The following is a 7,596-nucleotide window of genomic DNA, read 5'->3' on the forward strand; positions in this document are numbered from 1 at the left end:
TCAGTTCGATCTCGACGCAAACTTAATATTAACTGAACTCGACTCGTGCTCGCGAGCAATTCGATTCATTTACGGCTCTACTTATGAGCACTGAGATGTCAAAACTTGAGGGAGAAGAGTTAGTGGATGTTTGACTTTTTCTTGTGAATGGCGGATGTTTTAAGGGTACTGCAATGTGGTGATTTTAACGGGACTAGAGCCAAACTGTAGCCAGTTAATCTTCAGTAGCAACAAATCCGTGTGCTTCACAACATTGTCCTCTGTACAGAGTCATTTTAAGGGGAAATTATGCTCAGAATAATTTGGGATATCCAATAATGTGTAAAAGGATGTTTTCAATGGATGGTTAGTGGGTAACAGAGTACATCTAAATTATATTTAAATTATGTGAATACAAATACTAATAATCATTAGAATTAATTACATTTACCTTCCTTGAGCTTTAATCAAATTATGAAACAAATCTTGAAGTTTGTTCGCATTACCAAAAGACCTTTAAAAATCATAATTTCTTAACATTTTCATCCCTTTGGTCTAGGGGTGTTAAAAAAAAAAGTGGATAATGAAGAAAACTAAATTGATCCAAACAAAAAAAAAGGGGCAACCAACCTACAATTTTGAAATGGTTAAGTTACCTGAATCTACTTAAAAAATTAGATTAGAGTGTGGCTTTCAATTTTCAAAAACAGTAGTTACCTGAACCTACCTGCATATAAAAAGATATATAGGGTTAGTTAGAGTAACCAATCCGACGACGGCACTAGCTACCTCTTTTATTTTTTCTTCCATTCTCTCCCTCTTTCTCTCCCCCTTCCTCCTTACTCCTTCTCATTCTATCCTCCCCTCCCCTCTCCCATTCTACTTCCCTCTCCCCCACCACCTCCTCCCCCCCCTTCCTCCCCACGCCACCCTTTCCCTTCTCCCCGGCATGATATGGTCGCGCGACTATATCTCTGGTCATAACGACTAGATTTGGCTGCCGCAACAAGATCACGCAAGGGGGAGAGGAAGGGTGGCAGGGGGAGGGAGAAAGGGGAAGGAGGTGGTCGGGGAGAAGGGAGAAGAAGGGAGAGGAGAGGGGAGGGGAGGAGAAGAGAGAGGGGATGAGAACGGGGGAGAGGAGAGGAGGGAGAAGAGGAGGAGAGAAAAAAAAAAGCAAAAAAAAAAGTTTCTGCTGTTGCCGGCACCCATTGCCAATGGATGTTTTAGCATTGGCCGTTGGCAGTAGGGATGGAGTAATGAGGGAGAAAAGAGAAGAGGAAAGAAAAGGGAAAAGAAAGAAAGAAAAAGAAAAGAAAACAAAAAACAAAAAGAAAAGTAAAAACAAAAAAAGTTTTACATCTTAAAATTTTGTGTACAAATCCTACAATAAGTTACACTAAAATTTTAGGCAAAGACCCAAAAAACTCTTCTGTCAAATGAGACCCTAATCTCGACCCATAATTATTTAGTCATTTACTAATAATTTGAGTTAAGATGACCATTATATATTTTATTTTTCAAAACTTATAAATTTATCTTCCTAACCCTAACTCTCATTTATATTTTCTACTTCCTACTTTTGCCACCACTAATATCATATATTCTACTTTTTGTCATTTTCTCAAATTTTTTTTTTGTAATGAACCTATTCTTCTTCATTTCCTCTCCTTTTTCTCCATGAACCAGAACCTTCAAGACCCCTCAAATCTTCATTTTCACCAATTTATCTTGCTAGAAATCACCATACAAACTTCTTAAAGATCATTTAGTGCCATTTCCATCAATCAAAAACAACCAAAAACACCTAAAGTTTAGGACTAAGTGTCATTAAACAAGGATTTTCAAATCTGAAAATCATTCTTTTGGGGGCTAATTTGGATGTAATTTTTTATAACTTTCACATCATTTGCATCATATAACATCACTCAACCAATTAGAGGTAATTTCTTCAACTTAACTCGGCATTTTACATTTCACCATTTGCATTCTTCTTAAGTTTCTTGACAAATTTTCAAATGGTGAATATGTGATTTTTTTGTTGATATTTATGAGTTTCATTATGCTTATTTGGCATTTCAAAGCATATTTACGTGGTCAAATTTGGAATGTGATGATTTATGAAGTATTTTAATTTTTAGCATATTCCTATATTTTGACACTTGTAGTGATTGGATTTGGAATGTTAATAAGCATTGTTGGATGATTCAAATAGAGAAAATGTGACTTGTTCACGATGATTAAATAGGTACATTCATTATATAGTGACATTTTGAAATTTTTGAATTTTGGTGATTGAAAAATGGCTAATTTTAACTATCTTTAAAGGTTTATGACATTGATGTTTGGAAGTTGTAATGAACTGCATTATTGCCTATTCTTCATATTGATCGTGATCGTATGATGAATTTTGAATATTTTGAAGAAGTTTACAATTTTTGTGGAGTCTAGGAGTTTAATTAAACATGTGCATGAGGTGTGCTTCTTGGCTTTATTTTACTCTTGAATTGATTTCATTGGGATATCATGACCTTGTTAAAATGTGTAGATGAGAATTATATCTGACACTTGATGTTCTAGCCATTTTGAGTGACAAAGTGTAAATACATAAAAGATTTAGAAAGTGAAGTGTTGCATTGTACCTTAAAGAGTTTCTTGTTATTTTTATGTTGGTACAAAGATTAGACAAGGTGCTGGAGTTACAGATCGCCATTTCTACTTATTGATGCCTTAACCACCTTTACTTACTTGAACCCTTGTAGTTTAAATTCCATTTTTACTTTTACTCATGAAGATTTTTTTCCGAAACGTTAAGATAATTTCATTCAAAGTAAGAAACTTTACAATCGCGAGCAAAGGCTCAATGATCTGTACATTTATTGTTCAAAGACACTGAGAAATGGTCTATTCCCCATCCAAAAGAATGCCTAATGCATAGGAGTTAACTTGTTCACTAATATCATTTATATCTTCATTAACTAAACAAAATGAGCACATTCAAAACAATTTCTTTAAGTTTAAAATATCCTTAATTAGCATTGGTATTCTACTATCTAATGATCTCTAATGTGTTAACTACCTCATTATTTCCTTGCTCTAAATTTGGAGCTTAACCCTACTCCACTAGTGTTCCATTGCTTTGCACAAAGACTTGTTTGATTGCCACAACTTCATCTATAGTCTTGTTTCTTGAGCTTCTCTCCTTTAACCCCCATTTGGCAATACTTGTATTTGGAAGCATCTTCACTGTTACTCCAACTCCAAGTAATGCTTGCATTTGCTGACTTCTTGTTGCCACTCTCAGGACCATTGTTCCAAGATCTTATTGTCCCTGGCAATGCTCTTCCTGGTCTGATGTTGTTTCTGTTGTGCTCTGCCTAACTTTATAAGCTCTATTTCCTCTTGTTTCAACCATTCTCTATGAGCTTTCTAAACAATCCTACATGGTTTAATGCTAGCCTGGTTCTCAAATTCTTTCTTATTCCTATTCTTCCAAACTTGCCACAAAATATTAGCAGTCAATCCAATATGTTTCCTTCCGTCTGGTCTTTTCCTTGCTTTTATGATTCTACTCCACCATCTTTTGAATCTTCTTGTTGGTCTTTAGCACCATCCCACTGAATTGGAGCATCTTTCCATATCTCTTTAGTATGTGGGCACCTCAATAGTATATGTTCCATTGTTTCCTATTCCTCGCCACAAGTTTTACATACTGGATCCTCCAGTCCTGTCTTCCTATATATTGCTTGCCTTGCTAACTATGTACTTTTTATACACTTCCATAAAAAAAACCCTTGATTTTATGTTTGATATTGAGTTTCCATAGGGTGTGCCACATCTGCTTGCTTTGTTTCCTTCCTTCATCAAAGCTTGGACCTATTGCATCTTTTATTTCCTTGTTTGATCTTGATCCATTCTCCATCAGTAGTCTGTATCCTGAACTAACTGTGTAGGCTTCTCCTGCATTGAATTGCCAACAGTTATTAACTTCTCTACCTAACAAACTCATAGGAATGCTTAGAATCTTTTCTGCATCACTCTGATTGAATATTTTGAAAATGATGTTCCTGTTCCATCTTTTGTGAATGATAAGCTCATGCACCATCTCCAAATTACAGTTTTTAGGTCTGGGGAAAGCTGATTTACTAGAAGGCGAGCCTAGGATCCACCTATGTTCCCATATGTTTGTACTTCTTCTATTGCTAATTCTTTTGAGGAACCCTTTTTCAAATAGACCTCTGGCCTCTAGTAAACCTTGCTAGATCCAAGATGCATTCGTATGAGTTTTGTAGCTGAAGATAGATTCCTTGGGATAATATTTTGATCTAAACACTTTGCTAACCAGAAGGTTTGGTTTTGTGATTAACCTCCAAATATGTTTACCTAGTAAGGCTTTATTAAACGCTTCTAGGTCCTTAAAACCCAAGCCACGTTTCTTTCTCTCTAAAGACATTTTCCTCCGAGAAATCTAATACATCTTATTATTGCCATTTGTGTCTTCCCACAAGTAGTTTGCCATGAGTGAGATGAGTTCTTTGTAGAGTTTCCCTAGAAGTTTAAAACAAGACATCACACAAGTAGGCATTACCATAAAGACTGCTTTCAACATTACCTCTTTCCCTCCTGTACTAAGGAGCTTGTTTTTTCAATCTTCTAGCTTTCTTTTGATGTTTCCTCTAATGAAGCCAAATATCTAGTCCTTAGTCCTTGAAACCACCATTGGGAGGCCTAAGTACCTCCTTTGTTTAACTTCTGCCATTCCTCCCAAAGAGTTGAAAACATTTTGCTTCTGCTCACTGGTCATGTTCTTGCTAAAAAGAACTAAGGATTTGTCTAAGCTGATCAGTTGTCCGAGGCCAATTTATAGGTTTTGAGGATCCTCACAAGTTTAGAAGCCTGTAGCATGTTAGCTTTGTAAAAAATGAGAGAATAGTTAGCAAAGAAAAGATGAGTGATATTTGGTCCTTGCCTGCTGATTTTCATCCCATTTATCTTTCTACTTTCTACTGATTTCCTTAGCAAACTAGAGAATCCTTCTAAACAAATTAAGAAAAAAATAAGGTGAGAAAGGATCACCCTATCTTATTCCCCTACCTGGTTTCACAAATCCTTTAACCTCCCCATTGCAGTTGAAAGAGTAAGTGACAGTCTTTGTACAACTTGTGATCCAGTTGATCCATTTTTTATAGAATCCCATTTTTTGCATCATTGCATCCAAGAAATGCGACTCCACCCATTCATAGGCTTTGGCCATGTCTAACTTGATAGCCATATACCCCTCTTTACCTTGCCTTTTGTTTTTGAGGTAGTGTAGATATTCATGAGCTATGATCACATTGGCTAGAATTTGCCTATCATGGATGAAAGCTGATTGAATTTTACTTATACACTTATCCAAGACAGGTTTCAGCCTAGTAGCCAAGATTTTTTAAATTGTTTTGTACAAGACACTGCACAAACTGACGGGTCTATAGTTTTCAAACTTGTAGGATTCAGAGCTTTGGGGATAAGGGAGATGACAGTATGATTAATAGACTTAAGCATGGAACCAAAGTTGAAGAAAGATTGAACTGGTTTGAGTACAACACCCTTGATAATGTTCTAGAATCTCTGGAAGAACAAAGGAGTCATTCCATCCTAAACTAGAACTTTATAAGGATGCATGGAAAAAATGGCAGACTTAATTTCATCCTCCTCTACTGGTTTAGTCAGATTAACATTCATTTCCTGAGTAATAGAATAGGGAATACTCTCTAGTATCTCGGACATATCACCCCTCCCTCCTCTGGTAAATAGCTTTCCATATAAGTTAGAAATTTCTAAGATTAGTTCCTCCTCATTTTTTGTCCAAAAACCATTCTCTCTTTGCAGATTCCTTATCCTATTTCTGGTTCTTCTCCCTTTAACGTAGGCATGGAAGTAATTTGTATTCTTATCTCCTTCTCTAAGCCAATTAAGTCTGGCTTTTTGACTCCAGAAAGCTTCTTCTTCTTTGTAAGCCTCCTTCAGCTGATCTTTGAGTTCAGCAACTCTCTCCTTCTTATTTTTAGTGTCTGAATTTCTTATTCTATCCAGTTCCTACTATATCTTAGAGATTCTTCCTCTAGAGTTTGCTTGGAAAGTGTTCTTCCATTACAGCAGTTCAACTCTGTAGTTTTTAACTTTCGTAGTAACTTTGAACATTTTTGACCCTTGCTCCTCCTTTGCCCAAACTTTTTCCACAACCTCCTAAAATCCCTTCCCTCTAAAACCACCTCTTATCAAAATAAAATCTTTTTTTCCCTTTTTTTCCTTGTCAAGACCTGTGTCTAGCACTAATAGACTGTGGTCAGATATTCATATGCTGACATCTTGCTCTTTCAAAAGTTTGGAACCTTTCATAATCACACAAACATCTATCCAATCTTTGTCACATCTACTCCTCATTGTCCCAGTAATTGCTTCATGTCCAAGGGTGCCCCTTAAAGCATATATCTATCAAGTTATTCTGGGATATGAAATCCTTAAACTCCTTGAAGCTCCTTTCCTCTCTAAAAGCTCCACCCCATTTTTTTCATTGGACAACAATATCAATGAAGTCTCCAGAAATCATAAATCTTGCACCCCATAACCTTTTCTTTTTATTCAAAACTTTCCACTATTTCTTTCTGATTTGAGCATCAGAGCTTGCATATACACCAACAAACCACCAATCACCTAAAATTTTACTATCCTCTATTCCAGTTTCTATGGTCAAAACTGTGTGATTCACCTCCATAATTCTAGTTTCCTCATTCCACATCAAGGTCCCTATTCATCGATTCTACTATTATCAGATCTAAGACCTTTTATCACTTTATCCATATACTGCTTTCTATTTTTTGTCTCACACAAAAATATTAGATTTGGAGAGAGGAGGTTGTTCACCTCCCTTAGATGGGGAATTGTGAAGGGGCTCCCCACTCCTTGACAATTCCACACCACTATCCTCATATCTCTTGGGGGTCCCCAATAGAGAAGGACCCCATCTCCTCTCTGTTTAATTCAGCCGGATCATCCATTTTTGTTGGTTTAACCTTTTTCTAATTCAGATCCTGATACTCCAGTTCCTCCATTCTTCATCTCTGAGCTGCACCTTCCTTTCACCATTGCCCAACTGATTCATTTCCTGACCATTCATCTCTCTCTCTCAATGGTATTGTAGTCTTAATAGGAGACTTCAATCTTTTGTTCAATCTTTTTGTCTATCTTTTGATAGCCTCCTGCAACCTCTCATTGTTTTGAGGTCTTTCCCAGTTCATATCCTTTTCTTCTGCTACCTCACTTCTTATATCTTCCTGGTCCCTCAAACTTACTGCTATGCCTGATTCTTCTTCCATATCTATCACTTCTACTAGTGTATTTTTCATTTCTACAATTGGATTTTAGACCTCTAGTTGTATTGGCTGCTCCTCAACATAATGTTGGTGGCATTCTTTTTGCAGTTGATTCTTTCCTCCGATCTCAAGCTTTTGTGGTGAATCTTTGAACACATTTTCAATTCTCATCTCCTTCAGATCTCTTGTTAGATCCTGGTGGATATTCCTTTCTTTTTCTGGGGTTACAATGGATTCCAGATGACTCCTCCCCAAATGATTG

The sequence above is a fragment of the Coffea arabica genome, chromosome 4c (assembly GCF_036785885.1).
Source record: "Coffea arabica cultivar ET-39 chromosome 4c, Coffea Arabica ET-39 HiFi, whole genome shotgun sequence".
NCBI classification, from domain to species: domain Eukaryota; kingdom Viridiplantae; phylum Streptophyta; class Magnoliopsida; order Gentianales; family Rubiaceae; genus Coffea; species Coffea arabica.